Here is a 17,746-nt window from a genome sequence, read left to right on the forward strand (position 1 = left end):
CTCAAAATGAGGAACGGGTACAAGAAATGAAGAGATGTGCAAGGGCCAAACTCTCTCTCTTTAGTGCGTGCTTCTTTGGGGAGTTTGCAAAGACCTGCAACATATTGCTGTATGCATGGTCGTTTGTTTTCTGGAATTTTTCAGCTACCGACTGACATAGGAATCTAACCCTGCTGCAGAATTTAACTTCAGAATTTAAGCTTTTATGGTTTTCCTTAGATTTCTAGCTCTCCAAGTTGCATAGTACATGATCTTTGTGTAACCCAGTGCTGTATTATCCTCCCCAGCCTACACTCTGACAGCATTTAAAAGAAGTGTGATTTCTCTCTTTTCATCTAAGTGGGATGTGTAATGCCCCTCACTGAAGATTTGGCTCACTAAATAATTTGCTCTTTCTCATTTCATCTAGTGGAGCCACCTAATAAGATTATTTTATTGTATGTTTCCAACATATGTTGCATGATATATGTTAGAGTCTGTGTATAATTGTTTGATGCACAACTAGGTGCTGAAAAAGTGGGAGTGAAAGAATGAGTTAGGAATTTTATCCTATTTAGCAAACTGTTTTTGCATTTGCCTAACAGAGAAAGTAGAAGGAGTAGAAATGTCACAACAGCTTCACAAGGATGAAGCAACCTACCTTGTTCCTGTTTGATCAGACTGATCCAACATTTCAGATTCTGGCTTCCAAAATTTATTTGCCTATTTTTCATATATGCTTCTTCAGCACATTGGTGACAGAAAATAGACTGTGTTGAACGTTTATTCCATTTGTTAGTAAAATAAAGACAGAGCAAGTAGCTAATTAGTGACTCTTCCTAAAAGTATATCCAGATACTTTAAATGGTTCTGCTGCTTTTCACTGGGTCTTCTCCCAGAATTTAAGTCAAAATTCAGAGACATTCTCTGCATTTCTCACACAGTAAAAATCTGCAGGCTTGTATTGCCGTTTTTGACATCAGTCTTGACTTGCGATCATTCTCGCAGATGTAGCTGTAAATAGTGCAATGATAAAATAAAACAATGATTAATGCTCTCTCATGGGTGTTGTGTGGAGGTAGCCTTTTTACTATAACCAAAAGAAATAATAACAAACTCTATGAATATTTGACCTGGTTATGCTCACTATCAGCGCTAAAACAACAGGACCCCACAGTATTTTTGTAAATAGAGGAAGGTACAGCTTCCTGTTTCCACCTCTCTCTCTCTCTCTCTCTCTTTTTTTCCTAAAGATATCCAACTGAGTAATCAATTGGGTTTTAAATGTGCTAGGTTCCAGCGTCACCTCATTAGTTACACCCATTTCCTGAGATGTGAAAATATGCACTATCTTTCTCAGTCAGTCTATGCATGTATGCAAGGAAATCTCAGGTGCCCAATTCTGTGTAAGGAGTTAGGGTATACTGCCTACATCTACCGCGAATATGTCACTTTCAGGCAGTCTACATAGCCGAAAAACAAAGTCTCCAGAGCTCACCTAATTCATCTCCAGTTGACTGATACCTTAAGTAAATAAACTGATTTTACTCCAGGAGATTTTAAGAGATTAATTTGATTTCATCACCACTGTAAAGATTTCTGAGGACATGCACAGTCTATATTCCTTCTACATCACCTCTGGTCACTCTCTTCCCTGGAGAATGAGAATTTGTATTTTATTATGTTACTCGTATCATGGTTTGGGTGATTGTAGATGCAGAGCATGCCTTTGCTTTTGTCTGTTCTTGGTAGGAAATTCTCTTTGTAATCAGACGCTTACTCTCATTGACAGTAATAGCAGGAAAACAGCCACTGAGATACAAGAAAGGACAAACGAGAAAGATCAGGTGGGTGAACAGCTCTTCAGAGCAGAGCTGGATTTGAGTAAAGGGACAAAGCAAGCTGTAAAGTCAGGGCAAAATGAGCATCCTGGATGGGATTTAGCGTCTGGAGGTTGATGCTGCACTTTTCCACCCTTGCAGGCAATGCATGCGTGATTGTGCAAAGGGAAAAAGTCAATCCAAATGATCCAACTCAGTATAGGAGCATTTTGAGTCAGAAGTTTGGCACAGCATTATTTCTTCTTAAAGGGAAGAACTCAAAGCCAGAACAATGTGGCTTCATCATCTGATTCTTATAGTTGTTTCCAGATCTTAAAAACTGATGAAATGTTTTGTGCTCCAGACTGAGCATCCTCTGGGTAAGGAACTGACGGGCTCAGCCATGCATCAACTTGCAATGAGTATATCCCTGAGATACAAGTCAGCAGACATTTGTTTTTGTGCCATAAAAGGCCAAGCAAACATATCATTATTATTACTATTATTTTTATTTTATTGTATTTTAGGCTGGTATTTGGGGACTTTGAATATTTTTTCAAAGAAGGAACTGGCAAAGAAGATTAAGTGATCTAATAATTCCTAATAATGAGTGCTGCATTTGTGAGTACTACAGAAAGTTATATTCTGGCTTCTGGGACCATGCATGCATTTTTATAGGGGAATAAATAAATAATCGTTTGTGACTTCAAAATGTAACAGTCTTCAGGAGGGAAGGGAAGAGAAATTGATGTTCATTCAGTAGGGAACTACTGTTCTAATTTGCCATTTTTTTTAACAAGGAGGGATGTGTTGAATGTGTACAGAACAATGTGTATTGTTCATGTTTATTGTAAAATTAATACTTCAAGTACTAGCTTGATTTTCTTCTCTATACTCTTGGACTGTCAGACATCTACATGTGAGACATAATGAGTAATTACTGAAAGTTTTCCAAATTCAGACCTTTTTTAAAGGTAATGAGAAGGAGCTTTACTGTCCTGAGGCCCTAATATCTTGCTTCAGTTTTCAATACTAGATGCAGTTCACTTCCAAACCATTGCTGTAACCTCTAAACTATTGCTATAATTTTTGGTCAACTGAATATTGATTTACCCAGGCCAAATGATAACATATGCTAAGAGCAGTCCCAAAGGATCAGTGGAAATACTTGGGCAGTAAAATGCAACTTAGATTTTCAAAGTCTGACCTTACAGCAATAAAATGGGTTAATGTGAAAAGCTTTCAAGAGTTTGCGAATCATTGATATTCCCCATTTTGAGGAAAACCAGGTAGAACTGTTCATAATGAAAATATAGTTGGAACTGTTGTCAGATAGGAAAGCTTGCTATTTTCTTAGGGTGTGAAAAGGTGTGTTTTACCTCCCACAGTGAGAAGCAGTAATTCTCATGAAGAGTCAGTGATATAGCTCACAAAGGGGAGTTGAATCCTCTTCTGGTGTTTAATAATTACAGGTCATATTGTGCCTCTGGCTGTAAAGTAGCTCTCACATCAGGAGTATGCTGCTGACCACTAGTACTAAATTCAGCTTCCAGATGGTGTAATAAGCTTCATGAGGAGTGAATGCAATTATAATAATCTAAAGGATTCTTGTGGTCTCTTCTAGGCATGAAAAACCCAACCTGTCACGTAGAGAATTTCTGGACTGCCAGAATCAATCCAAGTCTAGATTCTTTGGCCTAAAATGTATTCCTAGGCCAGACAGAAAATTATTTCATAGTCTCAGAAGATTATATTGTCACCTTTCTAGCTTATACTGACAAGGCATGTCTTGTTTAGTGAAGTCAGTAACACAAGTCGAATACCAAATAACTGCAAAGCTGCAGTAAGTCTTCTCCACTGTGAAAGGATCAAATTATGCACAGATAATGTAAAAAATAAATGAAAAAATGCCCGGGCCATGTACATTGATATGTAGAAGTCGTTTATCACTGTTGCAACCATACTGCCTTACCAGTGTTGTGGGTAGAGGTGTTCTGGAGTGGTGCTCCCTGGCTGCACATGGATCATGCTACAGGACAATGACTGGACACTGTCCCTCAACCATGCTCTGCTTTCCAGAGTAAAACCATCTGGATATCTGAGCCGGGGCATAAGGGATATGCCCTGAAAAGGATCCTCTGAGTACCTTCAGCAGCTGGATATAACCTAAGGCACTTTCACTGAATCTACATTGTGGGGATATGGAAAGTATGTTAGAAAAGTTTATTATTAGCACCATGGAAAACTATTCCAGTTTAGAAAAAAGAATATTAACAAATTAGTAGATACAAACTGGTGGCTTTGCCTGGTTTATATTTAATTGTTTAGATACTTGCTTTGTATAGTTTATGTTTAGTTGTCTAGCTACTGCCTTGTTGTAATGTTTCTCTCTATTTTAAGAGGACATAGACAGTTTGTGGTTAAAGATCAGCTCACTGAATGGTTGCAGTTGCACATATTCTTCCCTTTTCATAATTTCTTGTGGATGTTTTTCCCACTTCTGAAGTGTCACGTCACCTTTAAGAGCAAAGTGCTAGGCAGGAACTGGTAGATACAGACTCAAGATGATGTATTCATCATTTTAGGATATGGAGAATGAGGGGTGGGAGAACTGAGTATGTGCCAGAAGTGGCAACTCTCACACAGAACTGAGAGTCTCAGCTAATGCCAGCATCAATGACACTTTGCAATTGGCCAAAGTTGGTTATCACATAACAGGAGACAAAAGACCAAATTCAGCACTTCTATATACCCCCTTTAACTCAGGGTAATTCCAGCCATGACAGGGGAAGTATTCTTGTCAGTATTATTAGTGGCAATATTTGACTCAAACTTTGGAAAGTAAGCTTAGTCTTTGACACAGTAAATATTCAGTTTTCTGTTTACCTTCTTCATGTTAATGTCTTAAAGTTTATGCTATACTAAATAATAAGTAGTACAATTTTATTAGATCGAGTAGACACTTTTACACTCAGTTATTAGCTGTTTAGACATTGGTAAATAGTCTGCTCTCAGGGATGCTGATGCTTGGATATCCTTTTTTTCTTCAAATGCGCATTCCAAATCACAAGCCATTTCCCTTTTTTTAAATCTTTTTTTTTTTTTTTTTTTTTTTTCTCTCCAGCAGGTTTTATTTGTGCCTGCAGTTTTTATAGTGCTTTTTTACTTTTTTTTTTTTTTTCCTTGGGGATGGTATGGATTGATATTTTATTAATGTCCAGAAGAAGAATTCTTTATGACTCCTTATCATTTTTTCTCCCAGCCCTTAGATCAAGATCCATGAATTAGTACAAAATAATATATAAGGAACTTACTTTAGTGGTTTATGTGATCAGCAGAGAGCAAGCACAGAACCTTCCAGAAACTCTTGGCAGGACCCTGAAATGATTATCACAGATGAGTGGCTGATTGCAGAGCTGAATCAATCTGTGATTACATTACAATATAAGGGCCAGTTTCTGCAACCCCTTATTCATGCAGGCAGTCCTAATGGAGACAAAGTTAAGAAGAAGAAAGCTGAAATCATCAAATTCCTTTCAAGCATAAAAACCATCCCCAGGAGTTAAGGGGTTAATGCTTTGACAACTACCTTCCCCCTACATTTTCCATCAGCTGTATACAGTGTGGAATGAAGAGGATTAATGTAATAGTTGCTAATGGCTTAAGTAAAAGCAACCCCAGCTCCCCCCAGACTGTAGTTATTGCTAACTCAGTCTGCAATTGAGAGAAGCTATTTCTTCCAGAAATCTGTTTAACTTTGAAAGAAAAGCAAAAACTTCCTTAGCCAGGAAAGGCTTTTAAGGGAGAATAATTTTCAGCGTACCCATCTGAAGCTTTTCTTGAAAGCACAGTGCATTCCACTATTATATTTTGAATTTAATTAGAATTGTAATTGGAATTAACCCTTGTTTCCATAGCTATCCCAAGCCCAATGCAACAAGATGGAAACAGGGCATGATGTGTTCAAAGGACTGAAGGATATATGATGAAAACAAAGTAGGGAGTGCTGGGTTGGGTAACATGCTCCAAGGAGTGCGTATTCCATGATTCTGGAAAGCATTTAAGATAAGAATCTGTGCTGAAATTTTAACAGTGTATTTAATGATTTCTGTTACTACACAAAGCATTTAAGCTTACGCTGAGCTTCAAAGCTGTGGTCAGGTTGTACTGATGTTAATGGAGCAGGTGCATCCCGACAGATAAATATGAGGCAAATGCAGACTGATGCAAAGGTGCTGGTATTCCAAGGAGGAGTACCAAACCCTTATTTAGAGGATTTGCTAAGATGGGATCACATTCACTCATTCCCCACTGCTTTAATATACCCATAACATGAGTGCTCACCTGAAGGAATTACAGGGGTGCAGTTTCTGCCCTGTCTGATATTAGATTTTGGACAGAGACAAGAGTGTTTTGTGACGCACATTCCAGCAGGAAAAGTACCATTTCCACTCCTTTTTAATCCTACAGTGTGTATAGTCTTGTTTTTCTCCAGGATCTCTGCAGCTCAGGAGACTGCCTTGAGGCACACCTAACTGGTGCTGCCCACAAGCAGAGTCCTTTCAATTTCAGGAGCATCCGTGGAGCGCATGAAAGAATCCGAGTAATCAGAAGATCGAAAATGGATGTCAGAAGAGCAGGTTAGTTTAAAAGCTGTACTTTTTTTTTTGAAATACAAATCATATATACATGTATAGAAGAGTTCAATTTCAACTGTTAAACATGTTAATTCTATTATCACAGGCAAAACAGAGTTGCCACGAGTACAATAAAAAGTGTAGCTCTCAGTCTTTCCAGGGCCCCTTCACTTCAGAAAAAGGTAAGAGAAAATTCTCATTAGATAGTGATTCTGGGGTATGAGGGAAACTTGTGTATTTAGGGACTTGCAGAATAAATGCAGTTGAGGGTATGTTTGCTCAGAAGTAGTCCTGTAAATCTTAGTATTGAAATGTGTGTAGCTTACAGTCTGCTTTTCAGTGAGGCTTTAAAATAGTCCTTTGCAGGTATTGAGGGCTTGTTACTGGGTATGGGGGAATGACAGAGATTTAGGAATGCAAAGCAGTGACGTAGATAACATTTTTTGGACCAGACTACAAAGAGTTACACAGCAATGGTGCATTTAAAGTGATTTCAGACTGGAATGTAGCAAATCCTGATGTTTCTCTTGATCTCTTTTACACAGAGACAGATGTGAGATATCCAGACTGATACAAAGCCATACAGTCTGACTAGGGTTTGGAATCTTGAGGATTGGATTCACACATAACATTGCATTTCTGTTCAAATACTTTCTCCTAAAGATGTAGGCTCTCTTTTTAAAAACAGCAGTGAAAGAACAATATATTTTCCACGGAATCCACGACCCCATTGGAAAACCCACTATGCCTAGCATGGAGGAAATCTTTTCAAGAATGGGGAGAAGAGGCATAAAACTCTGATGGGAAAATATCATAAATATAGGCTGTCCCTTGGGCTTGCATAATTTCCTGTCATTGGCCAGTGACATGAGGACATTCAAGTAAAGATGTCTGGGTGCCACGTTTGATCAAATATAGTCATCTCAAAGCAGGAAATTCATTCAGATGTTAATAAAAACGGAAAGCTGTGAAATCATGGCATTTGCTGCATAGGAGGAGGTTTTGTCTTCCTTCCTGCAATTTACCCTACTTCATTGCTGAAGCCCAAATAACAGTGTGGATAAATGACTATTATCACAGGACCTGGATTTATATGCATTGTGCAATGGTAGGAGGAAAATTAATATAGAAGCAACAACCTGATGAAAGCCATTGTAACAATAGCCATTCTTTATGAAGTGCTGCATCCTAAACTGATTTTCTCTAAATATTTAAATTGTGTAACTCTGTGTCTAAGTGAGAGACATGTTCTTGTTTACGATATATTTTCTACTGCTCCTGCAGCTTGGAACATCAGAAAGCGCCTTGTGCTCCAATACCAAAAGCAAACACATTCTGTGTGTACAGGGACAACCCCCTCTCCCCACACACTCATCCCCCCAAAACCCCATGAAACCCCAAATCCAGACATGTTAGGCTTCTAGAGTTCCTGATATTTCCCCTTTCACTTCACCTCTGGAAAAAAAAAAAAAAGGATGTGCAGCTAAAAACTAAACTGAAAAAGACAGAGGGGCGGAGGGAAATAAGCTCCTACAATGTTTTTGAAGGATAGAAATTACCTGCTTTTTGTAAGCTATGAGCCATAAATTCAGCCTGGGCATTTGTTATCCAAATTACCTCTTCCTTTTATCTAACGAATAAAACACTGTCACACTCTTAACTAATGTCTCATTTTTGTGTGTAGATGCAATATCGGATGCTTAATTAGGACAATAATTATTCATGCATTAGTGTGAACTTTTTGAAGTATAATGGTAACTTGTTAAATGTATAATTATTACCACTGATAATTAGCAACCTTTTTTTAATGTGCATCACTGGTCCTCTAGAAAAAAACAACATTTGCAATATTGAATATTGGAATTTAACACATATCCTCCTCTTTTATTTTTAATATTAATAATTGACGCATCTCCTCACACAATTTATTTAAGATTGAAGACTTGACTTTGCTCAGGTAAAGGTCCAAATGTCCTGGGTACTTACTTGCGCTCTACATTTCTAAGAAGATGCTATTTTGAATTTCCTGCAAATGTAATGACTTTCTGTTGTCTTTGCAACAGAAAAATTTAATTCTTTGTTCCACTGTTAAGAAAACCTTTAACTCTCTGTAGACACACCTAATTCCGCATGCAATTCTTGAGTTTTTTCTTGTTGCTTTGGAAATTCAAAGACCAAGTGTTTATTCTATAGCTGAAATTCTCTGTGAGGAAGTTTGTGCTTAAAGATCTAAGTATGTTTCACTTTAGAAATCTGAAAGACAAAATATTTTGGCAATCTTGAAGACAAAATGCTCATTTCTGCTAAACATTTTAGAAATACTTCTCTAGCCTGACCTATTCCTTTCATTACTATGTGTGAATAATATGTTGCATATAATTTTTTGTTTGCGTGTGCATATATGTAGGTATTTATTTATGTATGCTGCCTATATACACAATTTATGTGCACACAAATTCTTTAAATATAAAATTAAATACAGAATGGGATACAACAAAATGGTTTCACTATTTATTACTTAATATGAAGTTAAGTATTTCAGAAGCTAAGGTACATCATGTAACTGTGGTCTTACATACTTTACAGTCTTTAACTAGGAGTTCACCCATTACTTCCCAAAAAACACACCCATGTGTATCTTTGTCAATAGGTTGAAGTTCTCTAAAAAGAGATGTTTCTCCACTTCCTCCCCCAGGAGCTTCTCCTGGATGTTGCTGGAAGTGAATGAAATATTTCTTATTGACTTATATATTATGATGCAGGTCGTAAAGCTCCACTCCCTGAGCTATTCCATCCTCTTTCCAAGTGTAAATTAAATATGGTACTTCAAATCCTGATTTTTCAAACTTTCGCTTTATTGTTTCAAATGCGTAGTAGCATTTGTATGATTTTTAAACTGAACCATTTATTATTTTTCTAATGAAAAATGGATTTTGAAAAACATTTAATGCAACTACCAATCAATCCCTTTCTGACGCTATAAAAGATTTCTGTATGTTTTCAACTTTTTACAGAGTAAGAGGTCATACTAAAAAAAAAATTGCTATCCAGTTTTTAAAAGAACAATAATTTTTTGATTAATTATTTAGCATCAACTTTTCTGGGGACAATTTTGATTTTTATTAAAAAAAAGATAACAATAATAAATGGGTCAAAACACAAATACTTTAATTTGTTTGCTCCAACTTAGCCCTTAATAGATTAAATGAATCCTTTTAAGTATATCATTTCTTCTCAGTGTATCTTCCAGTGCCAATTGTATTTGCATGTTGTCTTCTACTGCATCACATAGCACATCAAAAACGAAACACCCAGCCACAACAGTTCCAATGTTTGAAGCTGCTTAGATTGGAGAAACAGTTTGGACCCTTAGAAAAACATCCATTAAAGATTCTGGATCCAATTTCAAATTTGAATTATTGATTTGAATGAAATTTAATGGAGTTGAGAGATGGCATCTCAATATAGTTCTTCTCTAACCAAGTTACAAAACTGATGAAAGGCAATAAACCTAAAGAGCATGATCAAGAAGAACAATTAAAAGCTGAATAGCTCCCTGCTGTATTAGAGTGGCAATAAGCTTTTGTTGCCTTGATTTATTGCTTTGTAAATTGGGAATATCATGTCTTTTTCTGATGTTTACGTAGCACTTAACAGATAATTAGGATTGCCTACATGCTAAGTATTTCAGCCATACATGGGATTTTAATGGCAATATCCAGACCTGCATATAAATGCAACGAAAGACCATGGTTTTCGCATACTGCATCTACAACAAGAAATGATGTTTTCCTCATTCTCCCATAACCTTTCTTCTGCTTGGACTGCGTGAACTTAGAAAAGCTGACACACAGAGCCATAGTGTAGGGGAAGTTTGGAGCATAAGGATATACTAGCATAACTGCTTTCTTTCTGTAACAAATGAATATGGATCCTGATGGTTAATGCATTCAATTTGTTAGGAGGATTATCAGTATGTACACTAAATACTGCTCTGGACAAAAAAACTTGAGTCTGTTTCTTCTTCAATCTCCTTTTGCATAGCTTGTCCAGTAAGTCTAAAATCATTTTTCTAAATGTATCTTTCTAAATGGAATACTAGAAGTTGCATGTATGTGTTGGGCTGTATTTCCCTATTTTTTCTCTTTTTCTTGTTTTCCTTTCCCTTTCCCTTTCCCTTCCCCTTTCCCTTTTTCTTTTTTTCTTTTTCTTTTTCATAGCGATGACATATAGGAAAGGAGATTAACATAACCTTACTTTTAACTTCTTCAGCCTTGCATCTTTGTCAGACAGTCATCTGAAAGGTCTGGTGCCTTAAGAGATAGCTTTCATTCAAACTTGACTGGATGAACATACCTGTATTACCATGCTGCCCTCGAGTTAATATATGCTGCCTCTTGGGAAGCCTTGCTAATTTGGGTTCAGTGCTGCACTAACTTTAATTAAATGGCTTCTAATTTTAATTCTAGAGGCTGGCTCATATCTGGATCATACCCTCTTTCATGGAAAGAATGAAACATGTCTGCCCACAGTGGTATGACAGATCCCCACTGTTATTCTTCAGCTTCTTTACTGAGTTAGTTTAACTTGGTACTGTGACTGTAATGGTCCGGTGTACTAGAAGCCATGTGAATGTCATATCAGTATTTTCCATCAGATATTCAAAGGAGTCCTGGAAATATATGTTGAAATGTTGCATTTTTTAATCAGAAACAGGATGGCAAATGCTTTATGTGTTGTACTGCTTACATCCAAAAAGTTGCTTCAACAGGAAAAAAACCCACAATATTCTGAGAAAAACAGGTAACAATATCAGAAAGCAGATCAGTAATGTATTTTGATTTGGATTGAAAATGATGTAACCTTCCTTTTAATTTCTTGCCGTTACATTTTCTTTTCTTTTTTAGAATATTGATGAGAGTAATTGATGTCTACCAAAAGCAAATGATGTGTCAGCTTACAGTAAATTCCTCGTCAAATCTAGACAAGTGCAAAAATAATAAATGTAACATTAATCGATCAGTTTAACTTAGTACAAAAACTGAACTGTTCATATGACAAAAATTCTCATTTTTGCCATGTTTTAGAAAATCTTTTTCAAGTACAAGTACTTTACTACTGATCAATGACCATGCAATAGAAATGAATTTCATATTAATTCTCCGCTGTTGCAAATTATTTTAATTACTTCTTCAAGGGTTCACTGGCACAATCAGCAGAGGTTAGCAGGTCATCTGGGGACATTTATTCTGCCAATTTATCTGTTCTGGAGATGTCAATATTAAAGTATTTTATTTTTTGCTGCAAATATTTTATATACAGGAGAACTTGTGACCTCAGGCTTCATGAATTAATACATTTGTTCTGGCTATGAAGGTAAACTGAATGTTAATGCAACATTTCAAATACTATAATCTGAAGTCTTTTGTAAAAAGCATATGTTTGTATTGTAGCACGGGGCCATATTTATGTAATGAGGAGGCATAATGTGCTCAATAAATATTGAAGTTCTTGGCCGCCTGCTGAGCATTTGATATTGAAGCATATCTAGTTATAGATTTTGAAAATGATGCCCCTTTTCATTCTGGGCTGAATTTGCACCTTTGCTACAGTAATTTCATTTTGTGTCTCTGCACATAATTATTGCGAAGCTGATGCAGTGATGAGGGGAACAATAGAGAGCGATCGAGAGAGAGTTTGCCCTGAACAGCAGGCAGTGTTGTATTATTTTAATGAAACATGAAAGTATGAGGAAGCAAACCAGTAAACCTTCCAACATTTCCAAAACAGGGCTTCAGGGTGATGCTCTGTTATCCTCACAGTATCTGGAGATAAATGTCTGTCAAGTGAGTTAAATACTATTACTTTAAAGGAGAGCAGATCTTTGTTGTCTCATCCACAGCAGAGTAAGGAATTCCGTTTAAAACATCCATCACTTGTATCCGCCAAGAACTTAAGTGCTGATACAGATACTTGAGTAAGGAAAAGCAGCAAGAGTGTGAACTGGGCTTCCTAATCTTTCTTTCCTTACAACAACTCTGAATTAGCTCCCAAGGCAAGTGGACTCAAGGAAGGGACTGTCTTTTCCCAATTTGCACTGAGTCATTGCAATTTTAAGTCATAAGTATCTATAATGATTAGCTCTGTGAATGTGAGGATGTTTCTAATGTTATAATGTTCATGTTAGAGCTGAAGTGCCCTCAAAACAGGAATTTTAGGGGAAGATGAATACCTCAGGCAGACATTCACGACCCAAGCAGGTCTCTAACCCCTTGGAAATGTTGCCATGCAGGATATACTTGTGCAGCAGCTCTCCTAGATTTGGGAAGATAGTTGTTGTCCCTCTGAGAACATTTTGCTTACTTGTACCAGTGTCTTCAGAAAGCAATCTGCATGGTCTGTGCCCACAGGAGAGAGTCAGACCTCTGATTGAGTCCTACTGAGAGAACCTTTGACATAAAATAAGTTCTCTCTACTCATTTAAGAGGACTGCATTTCTCATTCATGAAATTTTAACTCCTATATAATCAATGGATGTACTGCTCTTGTCTCATAGTTTGGATGTTATTTAACTTTGGAATTTGCAATAATCTAAGTGATCGAGTTCAAAAAGAAATATGAAAGCTGGCTGTTTCACGGAAGCTACTAGGCACATGGGAGTAGTCCATTTTTTTTTGGAGGGAGTTTTTTCTAGACACATAGGAAATTTACTCCCCATTCAGCTGAAACTAGCTACTGAATTTCTCCTTTGTGTAATAGCAGATATCTCCCTGCGTTCCTATTATGGTTCATTCAATATAACAACAATAAAAGTATACACAGAGGCCCAGCTACTCAGCCACTATAGATCCATTGCCTTCAAGATCCACTGAAAAATCAAAATAAAGCATGCACAGAGGGATCTTCAAAGATGATCTATAGTTAACTTAAATTAAAAAAAAAGTCTTTGTTAGTTCAAATACTCACACTCTATGACATGATGTTGCCAGACTTGCATCAGTCACCAGCTTGAGTATTTCATTGGATCACTGTTGCCAGAGATGTATAACAAGATTTCAAACTGTGGATTTTTTTTCAATGTAGTGAAACCAGGGTCTTTTTCAATTCTTGTCAGCTCACTTCTTAAGGACACATCAACTTCTAAAATTTAACTTTGGTTTTACTTCTTGGATCAATAAAGAGGCAGAATTACCAAAACGGTGATAAAAGATTTTTATATAAAATCAGTATCACTTATGGTTATCACTAAGTCTCTCTCAGCACTTTAGATATTCAGATTTCCTCCACATAATTCTCTGTGATGTGTCTTCTTTAGGTGTTAATACTCCCAATGATCTTTTACGAAATGTGTTTTCAATTTCTCTTTCCTAGGCAGCAGAAATGTTACATTCAAATATGCACGGAAAATATGCTACGGGCTGTGATCATTTCAGACATTATACCACAGCTATGTCTGTGACATGTATTGTTCATGAGAAAATGGACTATTCCACTCACCTGCTTGTTGGTCCCCAGACTCATACAGAACTTTCGCTGTAGCTGTTTTCAGATTGTGGTCCTACTCTTCTGCTTCTAATCTCATGGTCACTTCTATACTCTTCCTCACTGATTTGCTTCTCTTAGACAATTTCTCTTCTGCAGACAGGAGTCCATATTACCGACTCTCCTATTTCTAGAGATTACACCATTGTATTCACAAGCCTCCACTTTGCTGAATTCGTTTACATCTCTGTATAGAGTGGGAGAAAAATAGCAGCTTGCTATGCTCCATTTGATCCTCAGCACATGTGTAAATGACAAGATACAAGAATGAGTTAGGTCTAGCTTGAGCCACTCAAGCACTGAGTTATGCTTGCAGTTTCAGGTTCAGGAAACACTAGGAACTGCCTATTTTCATGTTATGCAGAGTTACGACGGTATAGAATAGCATAAAATCTTATTTTGATCACTACATATTTGTGTACTGTATCAAATTTTGATTTGATTCAAGTTATAAACTTGAATTTAGATTCAAGTTTCTAACTCTCAGATCAGACAGTATTGTCTTCCAGATATCAGACTTTGCTGCAAACAGTTCATGCTACTCTGTATATATTCTTTGGCTTGTATATAACCCAGTATTGTGCAGTTTTCCAAGCATATGTTACAGCTGGCCATCATTACAGGGGTATTCCTTTGCTTCACTGTTAGCTTTCTGAGCTTTAAAAATAATACTCTGATATATAAAGAAAAGCAGAAGCCTGTTTAGTATGCAGGATTAGAGACTGAGGATTGCAACTGCTTCATAAGAATCTGAGGTCTGCATTGCAGTGGAGGATTGGGACCTCAGAGAGATAGACACTTGAGGTTGGAGACCACCATTGCTTTTTCCATCCTTCTTGTCTATCAGATTCTCACATGTGGATGCATTTTATGTTCATTAATTTTTCTGCTCCTTTATTTAGACTTCCACTTATAAACCCAGTGAATCTCAATGATTTTGATTAATGCTAGTTTGTTAGTAAGACTGTTGCATTGAATAACTTAAAAATTATCAGAACTTTGTTCTAACAATTGTCTTCAGTCATGTACATTTCAGAGCAAGTTAGTGCAGTAACTTGAAAGATATGTAATATATCTTCTATATATATTATTATATATATATATTATATATATTATATATATATATTCATATATTCTATGTATAATATCTTTCCTTGGTTTTAAAATAAAACGATCTGTGTTTTGTCTTTGTAGATATAGATGTGGGCCCCATAGGGTTTGCAGAATGGTTTAGACTGGAAGGGAACTCCAGAGGTCTGATCCAACCCCTTGCTCAAGCAGGGCCACCTGCAGCAGCTTACCCCGGATCATGTCCAGAGAGCTTTTGAATATCTCCAAAGAGAGACAGCACCACTGCTCTAAGCAGTCACTCTCACAGCAAAAAAAGATTTCCTTATATTCAGAGGAAAGTTTTTGTAATTCACTTTGTGCTGACTGCAGCTTGTCCTTCCACTGGGCACCACTGAAAAGGGCCTGGCTCTGTTCTCTTTGCACCCTTTCTGCAGGTGTGCATCTATGAGATCTTTCTCAACTCTTCTCCAGGCTGAAGAGCCCCAACTCTCTCAGCCCTCCTTTATGTAAGTTATTTCAGTCCCTTAATCATCTTGGTGGCCCTGTGCTGAACTCTTTCCACTATCTCCAAATTTGCTGTTACCCATGTATTTTTTAAGGGCAAAATTTAGCCCTGTGGGTTTTCTTTGTTTGCTCTAATTATACGGGCTATTTCAGGAACACTTAGAGTGGGAAAAGTAATGAGAAAATAAGAATTTTTAATTTATTCTCAATTTCTGCTTGAAAAGCTGTGGTTTTTATATAAGTCATCTAAGAAATGAACAAAGGAACAATTTATATTGGAGATTAATGAGTGAGAGAGCCTTTGGTAATACGGCAGTAAGTACCATAGAAATGTTATAAATACCTAAAAATTCAGCACAGAGTGTATGGGCAAAACTCCAAATGGTTCTCACTGTTGCAAGATGGAAAATTAAACCCTTAATGGGCAAAACCTCTGCCTGTTATTGGTAAGAAGCACTAAAAGTAGCCATTCTTAGGAGCACTTGTGGTTGACTAGCACTTGTTATGCTGCAGAAGAGGTGTAGTAGTCCTGAGGAAGAGGTTTTCTTTGTCATATCAGCATTTTTAAGTAGAGCACAGATGCTTTATGCTTCCAGGGTTTGTTACATTAGAGAAATGAACTGAGCATAGTGCAAAGGATTAAAAAAAAAAAGGAAAAATGACGTGCTGGGTGTTATTAGTATGATGAGTGAAATTTTGCTTCTCTTGCTCATAGAAACTACAGGTACTTTTCACTTTTCCATGAGTTTCTAATTGCGATTAGTGTACAGTCCGATATTTTCACAGAAGTCACACAGGCCAGAGCGTACAATAGCAATTAGGTATTGAGTGTACATATGACTAATTAATCAGTGCCATGAGGAAACATATGTTTTGTCTCCTTCCTGGAGCCAATTACCACATGCCTGTGTTATAAAGCAGAATGGGAAGTGGCCCCATGCTGAAATAAGAGTTCATTACAAAACAACATGACAAAGAAAGAAACAAGTATATGCTGACCAAGCCAACCACTGCAGAATCACAAGCAAAAGGAAGAAAATTGTCGGGGAAACTTCTGTACTGAAAGAGAGCTCAAACTGCCTTTAGGGGACAACTTCAGATCACTTCAACAACTTCTTCTGAAATGAATGTACAATGCTTAAACATACTGGAATGCTGAATGTGATCTATAGCCTACTTCTAATGACCCTGTCAACGATAGAATAGAGACAGTTTTTAATATTTCCTTCTGTTGTTTAGTTTGGGTTCCTATTTGTGTTTTATGGTGTCAGTTTGATTCACTTCATGCTTCAGTCCTGAGCTATCGCTCCCCTGGCTGTCTTTCTAGCCTCAAAACTGCTCATTCCTCTTGAGAAATCTGAGCAAAACTGAACAAATAGTTTGCTCCAGCATCTATATAATGATATACAATGCACATACTGACTCTAATGAGTCAGTAAGGATGCAAGTCCTGGCTCATGGATTGACCCAGGGGTTGAGTCCTGCTTTCCTGTGCACTTCACAAAGACTTACCAATTCTTCCTGACTTTGGAGGCTGCAGAGATTGTCCATTCGCTGTCTTTATCCTGCTGGGATTTTATTATCTTGAGAATATTGTTTCCCTGAATGATGCTTCTTTAAATGATAGAACCAAGCTCTAGGAGTACAGCTACAGAAGTTGGGTACTATTATATGGCTTGGTCATAACTGCCATGTAATATTTTTTCAATCAGCTTTAAAAACAGCATGTTCTTAGTTACTGAAAACATGGATTGGGTTCAGCGGCAAGATGACTGGATGCTGGCAGAAACTTTGTGTCATATTTATTGAATATTTGCACAAATGGGATTACAGCAGTGACAGTAGTACAGATTTGTATATTAAAAACAATGAATGCCTTCTAGCAAGATGATAGTGTCTGGTAATGCTTTTTAATTCTCCAACTTGCTACAAACAGCTTAGACATCGTTTTACCCAGCTCCTGAATTGGAGTGGTTGAAAATAAATCTCCTCCGCATACCTAATACTTCATTCCTATTTTACACTAATACACCTCACCATATACATTACTAATCCATTAGAACTAACCAAACAGGATTTAAACAATTTTGAGATGTCTTTATGATAACAATATTCATGAATACCAATCCAGAATTTGCTCACACTTAACGTAATTCACGTAAAATTTTTTTCTTGTGCACTCCTTCTTGGGAA

Source organism: Lagopus leucura, unplaced genomic scaffold (assembly GCF_019238085.1).
Source record: "Lagopus leucura isolate 7727_CA_CO unplaced genomic scaffold, USGS_WTPT01 Super-Scaffold_100001, whole genome shotgun sequence".
Classification (NCBI taxonomy): domain Eukaryota; kingdom Metazoa; phylum Chordata; class Aves; order Galliformes; family Phasianidae; genus Lagopus; species Lagopus leucura.